The 22,477-nt window shown below is 35.5% G+C and overlaps 1 long non-coding RNA gene across 1 annotated transcript in view; it reads right to left on the bottom strand.

The window, feature by feature from the left end:
- Nucleotides 1–22,477, bottom strand: part of LOC116156466 (uncharacterized) — a 59,007-nt gene that overhangs the window by 21,217 nt on the left and 15,313 nt on the right. The window contains exons 2-4 of the long non-coding RNA XR_010382412.1: nt 11,958–12,015; nt 11,038–11,078; nt 9,074–9,201 (exon numbers count right to left, since the gene is read on the bottom strand). This is a non-coding gene — a long non-coding RNA (uncharacterized LOC116156466). The remainder of the gene's footprint in view (nt 1–9,073; nt 9,202–11,037; nt 11,079–11,957; nt 12,016–22,477) is intronic.

Genomic DNA, 22,477 nt, shown 5'->3' with positions numbered 1-22,477 from the left:
TTTATATTTCCTAATGGGTATGCTGTATTTTTCTACCTAGACTAGAGAAAATCTTAATCAAAAGAAATCATAAAATGGAAGAGAACTAAAACAAATGCCAAATTAATTTTTTGAGAGGAACAAGACACAGAGAAGAGAGACAAAAACCAAATTCTGCATCCTTGAGCCAACCTGTGATGAACCATATGTAGACTGTCTCCCAGAAGATAAAGCCAGACGGAGAAGTGCAGAAGAGCATGGAGCTTGTCTTAGCAAGTAAATGACCACTTGTCACTAACCGCGAGTTGAAGACAGGCATTAGGATGGCAGACACATCCTGCTGGGCAGCACTGAAGCAGCTGTATGTTGACCTAGATGGAACTGAGCTCTCTTTCTAAAACATTTTGTTATGTGCCATGGTGTGAATCCTGACAAGGTCTGCTCGGTAACCACTAATTGGCTGGAACCCCTACCAGAAAGGATATAGGAATAATCTCTAATGACTATGAAGCAATGAGAGAAAATGTGAAGGACTTGAGAGTAATGAACGTTCTAAATTATTTTTTAATGAAAATGTTGTAACTTTGTTAAGAGAACCAGAAATAAGTGATGTCAGTGAACGATTATTTAATGCCATAAAGAACTGATTTGCTGTTTGGCCTTACTTCACAGTACCAGCACAATTACCTTTTGATTGGCAGGCAAAGTGTGTCCCATAATGATAGTAACGTGTGTGACTGCTTAATCAGTAGTTTATCAGCTAAATACCTTTCAGGCCCAAATTCACCCCTTTTGACTGCTCTGTAAGACTGAATCTGGGCCCTTAAAATGCTTTTATCCATTGTCATCTGGCTCTGAAGCTTTGTCAAACAGGGTGCTGGAAAGTCGATGCAGGAAGTACAGGTTTCGCTTTCCAGTTCTGATTTGCTCATTCACAGGCTCCTACAGCATGCTTGGTTTCTGCAGCACCAGGCTCGTGCAGCATTCCCAGCTGCTCCAGTGTCTGGCTCCTGCTGTGCATGTGAACCAGCAGCCAGCAGCTGCCCTTGGCATTCCCTCCTCACCTTGGAGGGTTTTGTAGTGAGGAGTGCCTCAGGTGAGACATCTCCCTGTGAACAGCTTTCCCCAGCACCCCAGAGACGGCATTTCCTGCAAGTTCCTCCAGCATGGCGTCACAATGACTTGCCTGTCATCAGCGGGCATGGCCGTGCTGTCTCCAACAAGGTTTGGAATGAAGCCCTGAAGAGGAGTCAGGGCATCTTCCTTGGGCACTCTATCTCAGCATGAAGGGTAGTGGCTGTTCCTTAGAGCTGCCGCATACTTTTATAGTCTCTCAAGTTTTCTTCCATTATTACATACCAATCCCTTGTTGCTCCGATCCCCTGTTATAGTTAATAATTCTTAATATTAAACTTTCTTAGTCTAATGACTGTGTGTTTTCTCTGTTTTGATTGGATCCAAACTGATACCTCTGTTAACTAACTGGCTATCAAAAGGCCTCAAAATATACCTGAGCACGCACTGTGTACCATATCTGTGTCAACCACTGGGGGTCTACAGCAAACAACATGGACGCAGACCCTCTCCTGGTCCTCAATAAACTTAGACCCTCCCTACAGAGGTATAATGTCAACAGACAGTACAATACAATTTGATAAGTTCTGGTGGAGGCATAATGTATGTTGAATTGATAGGAAAGATGGGGGATGGAAGATTATCTCCTGAACCACATGGAAAGACATTCTCCTTCTTCTAAATAGGTGTGTACAATTTAAGTAGAATCAGAGGAGAAAGTTTCAGGGTTAACTTTGGAACTTAAATGGCTTTCCAGGTGCCCATCAACCTTTTGATTCCATGACTATAAAACCCAGTCAAAGTTGCTTAATCACATCAGACTGGCTCTTTCTCCTGTGTTCCATAGCTGGCTCGATTGTATTTTATTCTTCCTTGACAATAATTATAAAAATAAAGAGTTTATTCTCAATTTCTTCTTAAACTATATTTTACACATAGAATTGTATGTAATTTCCTATTGACAAGATGTCATTCAAGTCTGTCCTGTAATTTCTTTATAATCCTTGTCCTGCATCAGACACTCATTCTTCCACTTCTGTATTAATAATAATTACACAATAATTGCTCCATTTATTTTACACTAAGACACTTTTCTAATTAATGACACAGTCCACACTTTTCTCACATATATCTGTATGCTAGGGCTTACTGTACTCTGTAACAAACCATTCAAATTTTCAGTGGCCTCTAGTAATTTGTTAATAATATATTCTTTTAGTGTTTACCCCAGAGGGTATACCATGTATCCTTAACAACAGAGTAATAAAAAATACTCTCTAATTTCCTGAAAAAATAGAAATATTTGAGTTTTAGAAACATTAAAGTGTTTTCTTCTTTCCACATTTTACATTTTTGTTGTTATGCATTTTAGCTCTACATATATTTTAAAATTTATAAAATACTACAATTATTGTTCTATAGAGGCTATATTCAGTTATATTTACCCACACTACTTATTTCCTCTTTCTGATGCTTCATTCTCTCCCTCATTTCTACATTTCCATCATGTGCCCTGAGCATTCCCGCATGTACTTGCTGGATATGCCAAGAACAGACGACCCTGACTACACTTTACTGGGACAGTTCTCGGGGTTGTGTTTGCAGTAAGGAAACTTGAGGACTGAGGACAAATAGCAAGCTTATTTCTGCTTGCTATAAGGGTGGTGAACCCCCTCTGACCAGCATGTGTCTCCTGAAACACAATGTGGCATCGTGTGGTTGTGTGTAGGTCTTCACACATGCCCCCCTGCATTACTTTGTGGACTTGGTGAGAGTCAGGAACTTGTACAAAAATGAAGTTCATGCTGTCTATTGGGCTCTGAGTAATAAAATTCTTTGTCTCTGACTCAAGGATCTTCTGCCTTCTGCTAGAATTCATGAAAGACTAGTAGGCTAGCTTGTGACCTTCTAAGTAAGATAAAATCACTCAGCTGAATTGGTTCTTCACATTATAGATCGCTATACACGCTAGTATTGTGTTCTGCTCTGTCTGAACTGCTTTAATTTCTGAGTTTTAATCAATTAATACCCTGAGTTTTAACTCTAGATCTTGTAGTTTTCAGTTTGAGGATGTCCAGTTTATTATTTTTGCTTTCAGATACTTTCTCTATTGGAAACTTTCATGTTTTCACATATTTTTTCTGTATTTTCCTCCATTTCCTCTAACCTGAATATCTAGGTCATGTGAACCAGCTTCCAGTATTTGACTTTCTTTCAGTTATTGATCAGATTGTCTTCCCTCTTAGTGTGTCTACATTTTTTTTATTATGCTAAGCATTTTGAACTAAAGACCAATATAGACTTTAGATGATGTTATTCTCAACCAAAGAGAGTTTGTTAGGCAGAGAGGGTGAAGGTCTAATCACCATAACACACTCAAAAATTAAGTTGGGGTATGGCTGGGTTTAGTTTAGTAGAACTCAGTTTACTTCTGATTTTCCCCTACTCTTTAGGTCTGAACCACATTTTTGGATTGAGAGGCTGGCATTAATCTGTGTCCTTAGTCCTGAAAGACTTAATATCGTTCTCTTTACCTAGAATTTTACTTATCTCAGTGCTTCCAGAGCAAGTTAATATATTCAAAAAATAAATTTTTAATAAATTATCTGTATTTTTCTATTTAAGGTAGTGGTACCACTAGCCTACCATAACCTATTGCATTACTCTCAGAAGTGAAGGTCTCCACCTGTATAATTTTCGAAAAAACTACAGGTAACTTAGTTCATCACAAACTATTCAACCAGAATCTCTTGGGGAAGGGCTCAGGTTTCAGCATTTTAAAAAACTCTATATAGGTTTTTCTAATACACAAGAAGAGGTAAACATTTATATCTTAGGAAATAGAGATGTGAATCATATTATCTTTGCCTCAGATATTAGATCTCCTTAGAATCGAGTAATTTCACAGTTTCTTACTAGAAAAAACTCAAGTGAAACTTTGAATAAATAATGTGAGTATCTAAAAAAAACAGTGATTACTAAAATTTAATGTGACCTTACTAATGGGGGAGAAAAAGTCTAAACCAACATCAATTCTATGCTTAATAAGTTTACTAGACAGGTAGATTAAGAAAACATATCAAACATTGTTAAGATGATTATAAATCAATAAAAAATGTTAAAAAAAAAAAAAAAGAAAACATATCAAAGAATGACTCATAATTTCAAAGAAATTTCTGGTGGAGCCTCATGACATCCATGTTGGTAAAATGGAGAAATACCCTTTTCCTGACCATTAAGCTATAGAGTTATGACTGATAATACTGCTGAGTTCTGCCTCTCTGGTGCAAGCAGTGTTGTGTCAAAGCAAAAGGATGTTTCTATGGTGTGATCCTGTTTTGCTTTTCAGTTTTATCAGATATAAATTAAGGCAAGAAAAACATTTTGATCAGGTTTATAGACTTCTCAGAGTCAAAAGATACTTTCATGTATTGTTGAATGGTTAAATCAAAATTTGTTAAAAATTTGATCTTCCAGAAAGATTAGCCAAAATAAACAGAGCGAAATTTATTAAACTGTATAAAATCCTCTTTTTTAACTTCAAAGTATCTTAACAGAATAGAGGAAATGTGGCTTTGACATTTGTGTGAAATGATGTGGAGACAAAAATGACCCAAAGTTTAAGGATGACACGCCAACTGGAAAAAGGTATAAAAGAAAGAAACAAACAAACAAGCAAACAAACAAAAACCTAAGGCAATTATAGACCAAACTGATAGAAGCAGATTATCCAGAACAAAATTTAGTAAAATTAGTACCACAGAACTCTGCTCTGATCAAATCATATAAGGAATATTTTGCTTAGCTTAGGCATCATGTCATAGAAATTCAACTTAAGATATGAAAATCCTATCACATTTGGTTACCATTTCTTCTACTTTAAACTATATAATAGGAAAACACAAGTTGAGAGGTGGTCAAAACATTACAGTTAAAGATGTGCTCTTCATGGGGTGTCTTTAACTCTCAGTTCTGACAGGTATCAGGCTCTGAACTATCCCTGGGTTTCACGTTAGGAGAGTAGAAGTCTCCATGATATTCTTCAGTCTACAATCAATAAAGGGGTGGTCCTCCTTGCCCTGAATAATTCCAAACACTTAGAACACTTCAACATATTAGTCATTTGATATGAGCCTCAGTGAAATCTAAAATCCCTTAAGGCTCTCAGTTGTCCTAAATTATTTAGAACATTCTATTTTCACTCCAAGAGAAAAATTAGTAGCTAGGAAGAAAACATTGCCAACCCACATGAAGAGAGAAAAGCAAATGAAAAGATACTCTTTTGGGAAACTACCACTGGAGTCTTATCTCCTTCTGTAAATACAGTTGAAGCCAAGACCCTCCAATAAAGAAAACAATACTTTTTGAAAAGCTATCTGTATTCCCAATGTGGGCTTCCCTAACATACTTCCATTCAGAAAACCTAGCTTGGGTGAATCCATGGTCCTTAACCATGACAAGAATCAATCCATACAAGATAACCAGATATAGTATGACCTCTTGTTATCTGTGTCTTTAAGTGTATCCTTCAGAGTGTCAATGGCCTGTCATGATCAGAAATATTAAAGGACATTTCCATTTGCCTTTTTAAACTTCCCTTTCAGCCCAACGTTGGAGTTGTTGATCATGGTACAAGGGGTTATGGAAATAAATGCATATTCCCTGAGTACTAGGAATTGTGTTAGGCACAATGTATACATTATTTCCAATAACTCATCTCAACACACAGAATAGGTATCACTATCCCTTTTCATAGATGAACTGAGGCAGAAAGAGGTTAAATGGAAGAACCGAAATCTGAACACAGATCTCTCTTGACTCAAATATCCATGCCCATTCTATACTATTATCCCACCCTTCTGACTGTTTTCATCCATGATTATGGTCGCAGAGACTGTTGAAAGGTTACAATATATGTCTGGGTATCTGGTTAGAGATTTTGTGTTGAACTTGTCATTCTTCAGGAGCTGAGATGTAGCAAACAGAACAGATGTCATCAGACACAGCATGTGGGAAGTCAGTGTGATTCCCGCCCCTCGACCCGACGGTAGTGCTTGTTTTGTGTTGCCCAGTGAAATCACGGACAGTGCCCTCCTCTGAGTCAGGAACACATTCCAAGATGTAAATCTTCTTTTTTTTTTTTTTTTTTTTTTTTTTCAGTAAACCTCTGGCAAAAAAAGTTAGCCCAACTTTCTCCACCTGATAGCAAAATCTGTGGGATTTTTTTTTATGAGGCAGATGTGAGTATTTTGCTTCTTCATACAGGTTATGCCCCAAGCAGTTGTCATTCCCCCCCCACCGCCTTTTTTTCTAGTAGTGATTTCCAAAGAAATAAAAAATATGAATTTTTAAGGCTGTCATTTGCTCCACATTGCCCTTGGCATAGAAGGCAGTAGGGAATGTACATGAAAAAGCACCTAAGTGTGTGTTCAAGTTGGAAACTCTTAATCCTGACCCATTAAGGAAAACTGAAGTGATTTAGTGGGGCGCAGATCAACACCTAAAGAACACACAACATGAGTGAAAGATTGAGGATTATATCATAAAAAATGGGAGAGGTAAACTAACAGTTTTCAGAAAAGAATCCTGGGGCAAACTTAGAAATGATCAAAGGCAAGCACGGCTAATGGCTTTAAAGCTTTTGGTAAATTAATGAGAATGACCTGGGTTAACCCATAAATTAGCTAAGTCAACTATCAATGTTATTTATGGGAGCAACACATTGCCAGAAAACAAAATTTAAGTATTGGTGTACAGGACCCTTTCTGTGTGCTCAAAATGGGTTTGAACTTTAAATATCTTCCTGATTTTTTCACATTTCTTTTCAATACCTATTACTATCATGCATTTTGTAATCACCCATTCTCGCTGAATGCTCTGTGTTTTTTAGCACAGTATTCTTTGGGCATACTCCTAAATGATGCACATTTATGTTTCTTTTAAACTGTATACTTGTTGGAGCATGATCTAGAGAGATGAATCATAACAAATGTTTCCAAAATGTTATTAGTACTATTTTTAATTTCTAGATAGCTCTCTTAAAAGACAGTTCCTAACCAGCTCCAAACCAGCAAAGTGTAACGAAAAACATGTATGCAAGAAAATATATAAGTACAAATATATTTATATTTTACTTCCACTTTAGAGTGATATTTTTAAACATCATAATATTACGTAGTTTTGTTTAATATCACTGGTCAGTTGTGATTGTAAATTAAGTTTCTGATAATTTAAGAAAATTAAGCAGTGACATCTCTTTTCTATGGTTCCAAGCATTCAAATCTCTTCATAAATTCGAAACTTGTGTAAAGGTGATACATTTGTTCATATAGTGTAAACTAATATTCCTGAAGGAAGAAGTAAATCAGAAAATCCTTTCTGAACCTACTCACAGTGATAAGGCATCAAAATATAATGAGCTGCCTATTTTCTTGTATTGTTGAAATTCATTTAATTTTGTATCATTTATCCCTATTCAAATTCATGAAAACAATTTTTTGTTTGTATTACCTCTACATTAATGAGCAGTAGCTTAATGATACTGACTTATATTTAAAACATAAAATTCTTTCAATGTTTAGTATTTCTTGACCCTTTAGTTCATACAAATACTAAACTGATTTACTTAAAAAAGAAAAATTGGAGTACTGGGTATAGAAATAGGCACATTGTGAACACTTCCTGTTATCAACTCTCTAAAGATGATAAATGTTAGTAGACCTATTTTATTATAATTAGACTAACCAAATTAATTCAAGTTGATCAATGTAAGAAAATGAAGTCCATATTAGTATTCAAATGGGTTGAAATTTGAATTTTTGATTAAACTTGAAAAAGTTAGGTTGCTTAAACAACAACAAAAAAATGTTCAAGTATTCAGACATGTAGAATTTTGCTTTAAAGTTGGCAGCATTATAGCTATACCTCCTCCAATTATGACACGATTGTTACTGGATTATATACATGAAATTAACTGTGAAGAGTCTTGGTGAAAATGCTCAATACAAATAAATATCTGGTGAGCTAAAAAGTATTTTAAATTTAGTCACTAAATCTACAACATCACTTCTTTGGTTGTATATTCCGCAACAGAAATAGCTGTCAGAAGCAAAAGAAATGAGAAGAGAAAGGAAAAAGGACTAAGAACTCTTTCAAAAATACTCTGATGTAAAGCATCTATGTATGAAACTAACCTTGGATTATCAATCAGCTTCAGTGTGTGGCTTCAGGTTTCAGATTCCATTAATTTGAATGAGCATCAGTCGGCTGAACAGAGAAAGCATTTACAATGGAAGGAGATGCTTTTTCAAAATCAGGATATAAACCCTCTTTTGACAATCTGAAGTGTGATTTTTCTCAGAGATAATCCATTTGAAACCAACAGTGACTACTCATTTTAATTAGTTGCAGGCAGTTTTGCAAATTAAATTCCCCACCTGAAAGTCAAAATTCCAGGAAGAGAATGCTTTCATTTTGTTAATTGCTAAGTGAGTTTTTGGGACAGGGTAGAATGAAGGAGGGGTTCCTAATAAGCAGGCAGATCTTAAATAGCACGTACCTGTGGTTATGGGGCGGCCTCTTAGTGGGGCTAGAATGTTAGCATCCTGAATGCACAAGTTTGTGTTGTCTTTCAAATAAACCATCATAGTAGATTCACTTCAAATTAAAGCCAATCTTTTTTCTCTTTTCAGTCATGTGCCTTCATGATTCTGACTTGCATTGGACATATGTGAAGCTTTTTTGAATTAAAAGTATGATCTAATACCTCAATCCAAGATTTGATGCTATGAAGCACAGCATGCTAATCCCTTTTGTGATATTCACTCCCTTAGTGGCCTAAGGCAAAAATCTTTGTCTAGGTTTCAAAGACATATGAAAGTGCATGTAAACATACAGCACCCTCACAAGCCCTTCCATCTCAATCAAAGGGAAAAACTTGCTTGAGATTCAGTTCATGTTTGAAAGAAAACGTAGAACTGGTTTCTCTATACAAGAAAAATTCTTGAAGACTTCTTCTTACCTGAAAGTCTGCGATCCTCAGAAGTGGCTTCAGGCGATTCGGGGAAGGATTTTCAAGGAGAGACTGACCCCTGGAGGCAGACGGAGCTCCCTTTTGGCCAGACCTTGCTCTTCTAATTCACAGAGATGCTAAGGAAAGGACCGACAGGAAGAGATGACATCCATGGCAAATTCCGGTAGGTATCTCACCTGCCTTTCTCACCTCTCCCTCCACACCCTCCAACTTACTTGTAGAAGAGCTAATAGAATCATGAATGGTGGAATATAAAGATTTCTGAAATCATACCCCACTGGATCATAAACTCCATCAGGGTAGAAATTTGTGTTATTCATGTTTATATCCTCATTTCTTAGCAAATGTCTGACCAAACTTAGTACGAAATAAAAGTTTGTGGAAAGATTAAATGAACAAGTTAATAAACATATTGTAATTGCTTTATTTTACAAAGATTGATTGCACAAGGTTTCATACTTAGAAGACATGAATGTTGATTAAACATCTATCAAAATCAATGTGGACAGGATGGGAGAGATTTAAAACAGTCCATCTAAGATAAGAGTCAGAAGGAGCCCTGTGGAACAGACAGTAGTGATGGTTATTTTACGCCAGCCTCTAAAAACCTCAACATTGACCCCAGTGTGTCCATCTTTGGAATGACTTCACTAATTCTTTTCAAAAGGAATCCACAAACTTCACTGGTGTCATATGAACAAAGAAAGGAAAAAGGGGCAAAAAGAATTGCTTGTCCTGTGTGACTCATAAGATTTAGGCCAGAGCACAGTCATGATGAGAGACCTTTAGTTTCTCCAGGATGTCTCCCCTCCTACTAGATGATGCAAATTAATCTAACTTAAGACACGGAGCATTATTAACTGACATCACTCCTGGTGAGGCCTGGTTGAAACGTGATCAGTTACTTCAATGTTAATGCTCGTAAATGAATCACGTAGAAGAGACTTTGCTGTGGGAAGAAATATGAAGATATTGTAGTTTTGATTATCAACCACTTGTCAAGGCACTGGCGAAGCAAAGGCAGACATTTTTTTCCTAATATTTCAACAAATGACATTTCCAAAAGAAGGTAGACTGGAAAAATCCAATACTTGTTGAAACTGCTTGCCTGATTTTATATTTCAACACTTTTTAAAATTATACTGTGGTTAGGGCCCTATATTTTTCTTTGCAGCTGGATTAATTGCACAAGGCCAACTGAACTTTTGGCTATGGAATGCTCAGGTATAAGAGATAAGAACAAAAAACTAAAGGAACTGATGCAATCAGAAGACAGACTTTATATACTCCGTTATTTCACTAGGGTCAATCATGCTTTTCTGCCCATTGAAATCGTGCTCGCAGAAGCAGTCTTTAAATTGAGAAAAACACAGCTGCAAATATAAGCTAACCTTCTCCACTTTCTCGCCCCACAAATATGTACATCTTTTTATATACTTCGAAATTCTTGCTTCAAACACTCAAGTTCTCAAATTTCCTCAACTCTTTGTTTCTCCGCTACACCCTCTAGAAATAGTCTACATCGGCGCTTACATTTGTTTCTTCTCTTTTTAAAAGAAAAGCTTATTTTCTGATTACAAAAGTAATTTTGTACTCCATGTATAAGACAGACAATTATATAGAAAAAATTATAATTTTGTGCCAAATATAACCACCACTAACATTTTAGTTATTTCTTCTTGAGTTTAACAAGTGAGCCCATACCGTACTTTTATTTTCACAGCCTGCTTGCTTTACTCAGTAATACAGTATTCTAATGTTGTTAACATTTTGTGCTAATGTTTACTTGCTTGTTTGTTTTCCCACCTTTTTAAGTCTTTAGCACTTTGAGAAATATATTTTAAGCTTTTAGAAATTCTACTAGTGATACTTTATTTTTAAAGAACATTTTAAACATATTTATCTACTTATCAAAGTCAACAACGAATTCTATAATTTGAGGCAATACTGACCTGTCTGTACTTGTCCCATGTCTTGTCACCATCTCTCTTCACTTTCCAGGTTGGGAAGGGGGATTAGGAACAAGATTATCATTATTAGCATTTTATTTTTCATTATCTGTTTGCTTTTCAGGCATATATTTTTTAAGCCTTAAATACTTTTAAGAACAAATCTCTAATGAGTATTTTGACTTAATCCCACTTGACTAATTTAATGCACATCATCATAACTTTTTCTGTAACTTTCACCACCCCCTCCCTTAATTTCTTAATTGTGTTTTAACTCATTAATAACAATAAATCTTTAAGTTTTTCTCCTGCCTCATTACTGGTAAGTTTGTTTGTGATAGAGATTGATTAATTCTGAATTTTTAGTTATTCAATCTACAAAACTCAATTGTAACAAAAGAAAGTTATCTTCGATTATACATTAAATCTCTCCTGTGCCAGGTACTTTTGTTGTTTTTTTTTCTCAACACTTTTCTCTTAAAAAAATTTTTTTTACCTTGTTATCTGATTGTGGTAAGAACACTTAACATAAGATCTACTTTCTTAACAAATTACGTGTACAGTACACTGTTGTTGACTATAGGTACAGTGTATACAGCTGGTCTCTAGAACTTATTCGTCTTGATTAACTGAAGTTTTATGGCCTCTGATTAGTAACTCCTCATTTTCCTGTCCCCTCAGCCTCTGGCAATCACCATCGCACCCTTTGATTCTATGAATTTGGTGTTGTTGATGTTTTTTGGGTTTTGTTTTTTTTCCCCAAGAGCAAGTCATATACAATAGCAGAAATAAATTCTCACTTTCTTTTCTTTGAAGTCTTTACCCCCCAGGGGAACATATAACCCACTAAGATTGAACTAACGCTCTCAACCATTAGAGAACTTGGTTTATGTACAACAGAGATGCCGTCTTCCTCTCCTTACATTTGTCAATCTCCTGTTTCTACTTTTCATCCATGATTCATTATTCCACAACTCTGCACTAAAAAGAAAAAAAAAATTAGAAAAATCTGATGTCAAAGACTGTAAGGTCAGTCAAAACTTGAAAAAGCTGAAATCCTATTCTTTAAAGCTTCCAACAATACTTTCATATTGCTAGTCAATAAATTTTTAATTTGCATGTAATCCTACCTAGTTTCAGTGAACTTTTTTATATCATCAAGTTGTTTATAGTCTCTGACAGCTTTTCCTTTAGTTTTCTCTTTCCATATCAAAGAACCACAGATTCTTGTTGTATACTGAGAATGGCAAATCATTAAAAAAAAAAAAAAGATATTCCTACATTTCTTGTGTCATTTCCTTTTGTGAGGTTTATTCCTTCTCTGAGTCTTCCAGTTGGTCATGCCTCATTTTTGTCATGGTGTATTACTTCTTTTTTACTTACTCTAAAACTAGGAGAAATCTCATTAATGAAATGAGCCCAATCCTCAGGAAATATCAAATCTACGTACACTTAAATGTATTAGTCAATAAAGTATGGAATCTTCAGTCTCTCTTCATTCTCTGTGCACATGTTTAGTATTTTTAGGTCTAAAACTGGAAGTTAAACAGAAACATACAACTCCTATCCCAAATCTGGCCTTGCTAGGCATGTAGCTTGTGAAGTTATGGTGTCCTGAGATGAGAGTTTCTCTCAACTTGCTTCCTAAAACTCAGGCTGACAATAGACCCTTGGTATTCTATCTTACTTCCCACCTGGAGAAAGTTTACTCACAGAGAACACGCTAACAGCACTACCAGGGGTGTGTGGGGTTGAGGGTTAAGGGAAGAGAGGAACAGAGGCACCGGGCAGTACAAGGTGCCTCTGAGTTTTCAAGTTTGTTTAGAGCCTACTTGTTTGGAAATAGGGAATAAATAGCGAGTGATAAATATTTTCATTCACTTTCAGATCATGAGGCTTGTTTTCATCCTGCAGTGCATCATGATGGGTGTTTTTTTCAGTTCTGTTCTATTAGCTCTGCTGTTAGTGGAAATTCCTCCCAGATTCTGGCACTAGAATAATATTTGGCGCTAATTTTCAGTGTCATTTTGAGTTCACAAGTTTTGGTGCTTCTTAAGCATTACAGTGGGAATTGAAAAGATTACCTCAAAGGAATACTATCGTCCCAAAGTAGAATCCACCCTGTAGTTAATTTTTGTTAGGTATATCTTTAATCAGATGGAAGAATCGTTTTAATCTTCTAAATTGTGGCAATGGAAACAATCTCAATTCAATTTAACTTAATTCAATTCTGTTTATGTGGTAATTACTGAATTTCTATTATTGGAGACTGAATCCCAAATCGACACAAGTGAAAAAGGAAATATATTCCCTCACAGAACAGAAAAGTTTATGAACAGAATTGTCTTTACATATAGATACTTCATAAGTTTAAACAATATGTTCAGTTCTTAGGCATTTTCCATTCCCCAATCTCTCAGATCTACTTTCCTGTATTGATTTCAAGCAAAAAGTTTTGAGTGGTTTTCAAAAACTCTAAACTTAAGTTCTTCCAGTTAAGAACTTCTAATAAGTTCTTCTAGACCACAACAGATAAAGAATTTTTACCTCTCATATTATTGGCCACTTTAGGTCATCTGTCCATCTATGAGGCAATCCCTGTGTTCTAGGCTATGTGGAAATTTAATTGACCAGATCTGAGTCAATCAGGCATCTGAACTGGAGACCAAATATTGAGCCAGCCACACCCAAAACGCATGGAGTTTGGCTATGGAGATAACATTGGAAAGGAAAATCGAAGTGGGGTTTCTCAGAAACACAATTTTCCAAGTGTTTGTGGGTTTTCTATTTGCATTCATCCAATTCCATAAACTAGTAACTGAGCCAGAGATCTTGCATTATCATAAGCCTGGAATCTAGATCCCAGCAGTGTGAGGGTCTCAGTGTCTAAGGTCTCAGTGCTTCTCGCTTGTCCCTGGCCTGAGAGCAATGCACAAACACAGTACGCAGCGTGGTGGCAATCAATCTGCCCCTTTGCGCCAGGCTACATTTCTACGTATGGCTCTTTACAATGGTGCCGATGGTTTCCATTGACTGGAAGGGGAAACAATAAGCAGTAGGGAAATCTGGGGAGGCTTTCTCCAGGTCCCAGCACAATTTCACACTTTCTTGTTCATCTTTCTCCCTTTGTTGAAATTAACTATAGCCTAGGACTCATATTTTAATTTTCCCATCATCCAAGGATCACTATTTTTAAGTTTTAAGCCATACATTTTTGCTTTCTCACAGAGAGAAGGAGCCTCTGAAATTTTCTACTATGTCCCTAAACTCTAACTTTGGTTGTCATATTTTCTGTGTTCCACTATAAGACATTACCACTCAACAGAAGTTTTGCTACCACATAACCAAAATTGCAGACTTTCCAGCCTAGAATAGAGTGACCATCACTTCTCCCTGCTATATATGTCAGCTCAATGTATTCCACATTACACGCGTCCTTGTCTTATCATCCCATGAACTGACAGTAAGGGGAAATTAGTTCCCCAAAGCCAAAAAACCTGAAATACTGTTACTTGAAGAAGATGACTACACTCTCAAAGAATAAAAATGATAGATTTCTAGTTATTAGAAGAGTAGGCCTAACAGAGAAAACAGAGCCAAGATTACCAGGAAGACAGAGTTCCCTGTTCTATGTCTACTCATGAGACATCTCTCATCACTTCTGTGCACTGAGACTCAGAACTGACTACAAAGTCCAAGGAACAAAAGGCAAAAGACATGGCAGAAGGATGAGAAAACGTCATCCCAGGCACTGAGAAAGATGGATGCCAAAATTCGACGTGTGTATGTATATACATGAGTGACTTGAAAGCCCAGGCATACTCAGGAAAAATGAACAGGTTTAAGTTTGCTTGAAACATGCGATATCAAGTGGTAGAAGAATTGAAATGCAGCTGGAAAAGTAGGTAGTCATTATACTGTGAAGGATGTTTGATTCCCAAGTGAGATTTATTTCCCCTAATTTCGTGGAAAACAGAAAACCTTTGGAAGTTTGTGAGTGGGGGACTTAATATGATCATAATTGTGCTTAGATGACTAGCAATGGCCTGTGAAATAGATTGAAGCTGGAGGAAACAGAGTGAAAAAACTCATACATATGCCATTACAATCGTTCAAGTGATAAACAATGAGAGACAAACCTAACGAGATGGGAAGGAAGAGAGAAGGAAAGGTGCAAGGTAAAGTTTATGAACTTTCCCTGTTGTCCAGAAGCCGCTGGCTTCCTTCTTCCCTCTCTTCCCTTCCTCCTTCCTTCCTTTCTTCATCTTGTCTCCCTTTCTTTTTATTCTAATTCTCTTGACTATAATTAAACTGATGGCAATTTCACTTTCGTCAATGTAAATGAAGATGTTGTGATTTGTTCAGACAGCCTGCCGTTGTCTGAAACTATGTGTCCAACAGGGTCCCCAAATTCCAAGAAACATAAAGAATTCTCTAGGACCACAATATTTAATATTGAGCAAATTATTTCATTTTTTTCTGTTTTGTCTTAAAAAAAATGAAGCTAACATACGAGCTCATCCTTCAACATTTTACAACTTGGGAATACTCTATACACCTAAATAGCTTTTGGTATAAAATAACACTCTAGATCACTGGCCAAAATATGTCAAACTTATACCCACTGTGAAATGTGTATTCTTCAATCTTATTTTTTATTTTGAATAATTATTTTACATGTTCTAGAAACTGTTCTAGATACTTTATTTTAAAATTTTGTGACACAGAATTTAAAATTTATACAATGTAAGAAAAATAATAAAAGGGAACTCCTATAGACCCATCACCTAGCTCTAATAATACCCTAGCAAATATGTTTTTATATGTAGATTTCCTACCTTTTTTATCATCCCTTATTTTTAAACAAGCAGATATCCTTTCACTTTTGCCTTAGCAACAATAAATAAAAATGTATATAATTTTCTCCCATTTATTGTATTTGAAATGTTCCTCATAGAAGGTGTATTAAATGTGATGTTTATCTTATTTATTGGTAAGTTACTGTTAATTCTTTCAAAATAGTCATATATGTTTAATAGTTTCACTAGTATAAAAGCAGTCTGGAATATTTCCTTCAATTACTCACCTGCAGTGATTCAGACTATTACAGTATTTGGGGAAATTAGACAATCTTGTCCCTTTAGAGAGTTATAATTGCATCAGGAGCAAATTACTTGGACAAATGTCTATGGCATTATCCAGTAAATTATAATCTGCTTATTTAATAAATTATTTATCCAGAGAGTAGAGCCTCACATGAGCCAACAGTCAAGAATTCTGTGTGACCGCCCTTTATGCTGTGACTTGCTTTATGAATTGGAAAAATCAGTTAACCTCCTGGTGCTTCAGTTCAGTCATCTATGAACTGAGAAGAGTAACATTTGCCACCTAACTCACCAGTATTTTATGAAGGTTAATGAGCTTCAGAGTTTATAAAGTGCCTTTTCTTCTTGGATTGAAAGTCTCTTGAAGAGTACTAAATGTCACTGCTCTATTTTTTCTTACAGATTCAGTAAATTATCCTTTAAAAGACCCATGATATTATAAAATATGTGGTGAGATACTTTTAGGTTGTCTCACATTTATCGTGTTATCCGAAGGGTAAGAAACGTTTCAGCATCACTGCTGCCGAACTGGATTCACATGACTCATATTATTAGTGTCTGAAACTTCTGTACGTTCTGTAGTGTCTTCTTCATGTACGTTAGAGTTTTTCCAACTTAAACCATCTTAGTTCTAATCAATTTGTCAAAACTCTATCACCTCTTGACATAGTTTTATGAGTTGAACATTAAAAAGAAAAAAACGTTCTCCACTGAATAAATGTGACTGTCCTTTAATGCCACATTGAATGAATAATGCTTAGGTCGTGACATAAACCCACAAAAGTAAGATGATTTGATAGAATGGAAAAATCTGTCCTGTTACCCTGCATTTTCTGAAACTGTTTTGCCAAAGTTCTGCTTGAGATAAAGAACATTTTTAATAGCCCGAATTTGGTAGGATCCTGGATTTTAGATGCAATGCTGCAAATCCAATGTTTCATGGATTTAATTTAATTTAATTTTAAAATTTGAGTGAGAAAAAAATCACGTAATTTTCATGCTGTTAAAGTTTATCTTGAAATTTTAGAAAGGTGTCAATGTACAAGCTATTTAATCAACATTTCTTAAATCATAGTTAATCATTTTACTTTAAAGACTAAATAACTCCTATTACTCTTCATATTAGGACAATACGTATATGTAAAAACACACATATTTGGTTTTAAATATCTTTATAATACTTTTAGGCAGCAGAAAGCAAGGTTCATAATACCATCATATGTATAACTTAGAGACGTTTTATTTTCCTCCTTTATTTCAGAAGCATAATAAAAGAACTAAAAGAGAAAAATAAAAGATATGTGATGCTCCATTTATTTCTTTTTTAATAGGAGAAGGAAACTATACAAAAAACATGCTCATGTTTTTTCCTAACTATGGAAATCAGAGAAATTATCTATTATATTTTTAGTCTAAAATAAATACAAGTGTAAGATGACATCATCTAAAAGTACAAAATAACTTTAGGAGTTTTGGGGCATAACTCATCCAAAAACTGTCACTGGTGGGGAACTCATTTCTTTGATCTCCCAAAATCAAAGTCACAAAGGTAAAACTGAGAGATTTTGAAGATCATCACCCACTATAGTCAACATATTCTTCTTTGCTCTTTCCTAAAGCCGCAAACATCTTCCCAGGTGGCAGCCTGACTAAACCCCACGTCTATACACACACAGGCCACTTAACTTGAACAGCCACACGCGTTTTCTTGTTCCTGCAAGAAAAGAAGCTGCAAAGAGTCTGTCTCTTTAAAAACTCCATGTATTATAACCATGAATAGAGAGCCAGATAGCCAAAAGAGTTTAAACAGGCATCCTTAATTTAGAACATGTCTTTTCTAAAATGCAGAATTTATGTTTAATTTTCTTTCTCCTCTTAAGGAAATACAATGCTGTGGTTTCCATGTGCCAATTCTCATGGCTGGCTTTGAGCAAGTCTTCACAAGTTCAGGACAAAATGAGAAAAATAAGACAAGATTTTTATGTATGTGGTGGTAAAGTTGTCAACTATTCTGTCTTGTGAACATAACACAAGAATCTATCGTAGTTCTTTTTTTTTTTTGTAATAAAGTGACTCTTTTATAAAATAGTGGTGATATGGGACAGATTTTAAAAAAAATAATAATGTCCTTACTTGACAAAATAAGTTAGCAAACTTACATTGCTCCTGATCCTTCCCCAGTCCCACTTTTTAAAAAGAGAATGTCCTGACCTCTGAAATCCAAAAGTCTAAGACTATTTGTTTCTAAATATCTTTACAATACTTTCAGGCAGGAGAAAGCAAGGTTCATAATATCATTACATGTATAACTTAGAGGAATTTTATTGTTATCTAGAAGTTATTAATATGAAAAATAATAAATGGTATTTTATTATCTGTAATATTTCTGAAGAGAATTTTTTAATGAACAAATTTGGAAGGTGATAATGTAAATTTGGTGCCTCTTTTTTGGTAAGTGAATTATGATTGCTTTTATCATATTTAACCTGTGATTGAGATGACAAGTTTCTTTAAAAAATACATAAGATAAAAAAGATTATTTGGGGCCAATATACAAATACTATGTTGTAAATTAATCAGAAATTACTCCCAATACAGCAAACCAACCCAGACAGTCCATCAGTGTCATCTTACTTTCAGTCAAGAAGCCCAAATTGAAGACTGTACAATAGTTGACTAGAATTTCGTCGCCCAACCTCAAGATGCTCTTTTTGGAATGCAACGTTTCCAAATGAGGCTTACCAGGTTTTACTGACAATTCCGTTTTTGGTAAAGACAGAGAAATTTCTGTGGCTTATAGAAAAAAATTTGCATACCTTCTAGACCCTTAACAAATACCTATTAGAATTTGAGCAACTCTCTAATTTTGTTGTAGGTCCTGCTTTCAAGGGTTTTTCAGATTTCTTTGTTAGTAAGTCACCATGCATCCTATGAAACCTTGTGCAGCAGTATTAATATTTTCATAGGAAAAAGAACCCTCTGCAAGTTGTCACAGTTTTCTGCATAAGTACTATGTTGACCATCGTTTGCTCAGAGGCGTTGTTAAGGTCCACCACGAAGCAGATAAAGCAGAGTCCTTTTTGGTCTCTGAATGACAGTTTTATGAGGCCACATTTTTTGAAATTTGTAATAAGTCTATGGGTTTGTTTTCCCCTGTGTATGTAAAGAAAGCTTGGTTACATTGTGGAATCTTTGCTGGGACTAACGTTATCTGCATATTTTTGGTCTCTGCAGACCAAAAATGTTAGTGCTGGAAAATTCCTGGACAGTGGTTTTAGAGGTACATGGCTATAAAAGAGAAGTATTTCCTTCTTTTTACTGCTTGACTTAGCAAAATAAACTCATTTTAGTTTTATAAAATGCAGGCAAGAAGTCAATTGTAAAGGGCCCTTATTTTTACTTTAAACAATTTAATCTTTTGCCTTTACATAACCTTTTAGTATTATCTTTTAATAAAGAGAATAGGCTACATAATGGTACTTTTGGCATTGCAAAGAGGCTTTGAAAATATCATTTTAAACCCAATATATATTGCATGCTAAGTACATGGACAGGAAGTTTGGTTTAGAGAATAATTATATCGGGCTACCAATCAGAAGGCTGAAAGTGCTGGTCCTCATTCTTTCAATGACATCATTGCTTTCCCAAGTTTATTGTGCTATCCTGCCATTTCTCACCTGTGAACGGGGGCCACTTAGAAATAAGATAGAGGAGGGGAGAGAAGGAGGGAGGGAAAGAGCGGAGTTGCAGGGGAGAGAGAGAGAGAGAGAGAGGAATAGAGATGTTTTACAATATTATGTAACAGCACATTTCACATTTTCCCTAGTGTTTAGTAATGTACAAATTCACTGGGAGGTCTGATCTCAAAATAATAACCAAATACAAAAGAAATGGGCATATGAAGTAAATCTGTGCTTATGTAATGTCCTTATGATAAGACTGAAAAAAATATTAACCTATGAGAAAATATTCTTTTCATCTAGAGAGTTCATGGTATGTTTTTCTTTTTAGGTCAGTCAGTTTAATTTCAATTTGTATATTTAGTGGAGGAGAAACATTTTTTGGTGAGGAATAAATCAATTCCATCAAGGCATTGGCATCAGGTACTTAACAGTCAAATGAGCTGGTTTTCAGACACAAACACAAGGTCATTTAGCTATCTTGTCTTCTAAAATATTTGACTCACGTGACTTGGTTTCCATGCAGAGGGGACTAGTGGAGCCGTATCTTTCTCACACAGGCTTTCTGACTAATTTGACTCAGTGAGCTTTGCCTCCACATTTTGGTGAGAATCTTTGTTCTATTTTGACTTTATTGATAAAACAGTTAAGGGAAAAAAACTTATTTCCAATGTAAAGTTTCAAGAAAGAAACTTTTCTCTCTCTCTTCTCAAGGTACACTAGTAGGATACTGCCCAAAGATAAGTAAAATCCTGTTTAGCCCAAGATCTAGAATGTTCTGGAAATTTCAGGAGTTGTACCTTCTGTGGTAGACTCTCAAGCACATTTGGGACGACTACACTACCCCAGACCCATGTTCAAGGAAAAGATGCAATTGATAGGCGACTTGAAGGTCCTCAGCTGATTTTATTCTTTGTCTTCTTATCATAAATCAAAAAATAAAAAGTTAAAGTTTGATAACACATACTGGTCTGTGATTACTGGGTGTATTTCTTTGTTAAAACTGCCACAGCAAAGTCCCACAAACTGAGTGGCTTGAACAATCAAATTTTATTGTCTCAAAACCCTGGGGGTAGAAGTTTGAGATCAAAGTGTTGGCAGGGTTAGTTTTTTCTGAGGGAAGGAGAATCTGTTCTATGTCCCTCTCCCAGCTTTTGGTGGCTTGCTGGCAATCCTTAGTGTTCCTCAGTTTGTAGACACATCGCTCCATCTCTGCTTTCATGTTTGCAAGATGTTCTCCTTGTGTGCATATCTGTGTCCAAATTCCTCCTTTTTATTTAGGACACAATCATATGGGACTATCCCCCCCTCTAATGACTTCATCTTAACTTGATCATCAGCAAAAACCCTATTTCCAAATAAGGTCACCTTCACTAGAACTGTGTGTTATGACTTCAGCATCTTTTGGGGGGACCCAATTCAAGCTTTAACACTGGGTCTGCCCAGTTTGATATTTGCATTTCAATTCTGTTAACCTCTAAGAAGTTGACACAGATTAGAAACTGAAATTTTCCTGTAAGAATTGTATTATATAAAAAAGAGGTGGACATAAAGAGAGGCTCAAGAAAACCTCTAAAATAAAATCAACTTAGTTTTGAATATTCACCTCTTTTTAGATTAAATACATGCCTTTGAAATATATCCCTATTGTCATCATTTAGTTCTTACCCTTCTTACCTAATGAGTCTTTCTAGCAACACATAATCCAAATTTTCAACAGCTAAATTTTGGTGGTTTCTCAATCTGATCCCTTTTAATAATCAAAGATATCCTATACAATGAGTGTTTCTCTACTAGACTTATGTATACATTCATAAGGACAAATGCAGAGCAGAGAAATGCCTCAATGTAAATAACACATTAGATACTTGGTTCTTAGATAAACAGGCCATGACTGTACTGAATCCACTGGTTTTCTTTCCAATCACACTTTGCCAAATCAACCGATTTCTCCACTATTGATTGAATCAGCTTTGCAGACAATCTGATTTTGTCATTAAGACAGCTGAAAACACCAGATTGACTCTTTTTGATCTGTTTCATATAAACACAATTACTGTCAGAGTGTTCTCAAATCCTCCCTCTGACTACAGAACAAATGGAACTTTATTTTTTTTTCACATTTTACTAACAGCAAAAAATGAAGTGGACTCTCCAATCGATTTGCTTAATAGTAGTAAAAGTTTGTCAACAATTTTAGAAATTAAAGCCTAAAAGACCTCAAGAGAGTCTAACTTGACTGTGTCTGGAACTAAATTGATTTAGAATTAATGAGATAATGTCTGGAAAATACAATCAGTTTCTTTAAAAAAAAAAAAAAAACAAAACAGCAACATTGCCTTTGGCATAAAACAATACAGGAATATATGTGACCCATGTGTTGCCTCCAGTTTTCAGTCTACCAGAGTGGTGAATAGGGTGTTCTTGTTCTATTGTGTTTACATTTATTCAGTTAAAGTATAGCTCTGAGTGAAGACCACTGACAGTACTGGGTCCTTATTAGCACCTTCCCTTGCTCTCCAAGTGTCCTGCAAATATCTCATTACTCTTCAAAACTATCCAGGCAAGAAACCATACATCTCGTCTCAAAAACAATTCTTGAAAACAAGAATTTCTCTCCTCCAATAAGATGGTATACTATACGTATATGAATTAAAA

This window comes from Camelus dromedarius, chromosome 1 (assembly GCF_036321535.1).
Source record: "Camelus dromedarius isolate mCamDro1 chromosome 1, mCamDro1.pat, whole genome shotgun sequence".
Taxonomy (NCBI): Eukaryota; Metazoa; Chordata; class Mammalia; order Artiodactyla; family Camelidae; genus Camelus; species Camelus dromedarius.
This window is presented reverse-complemented; position numbering and strand designations above follow the sequence as displayed.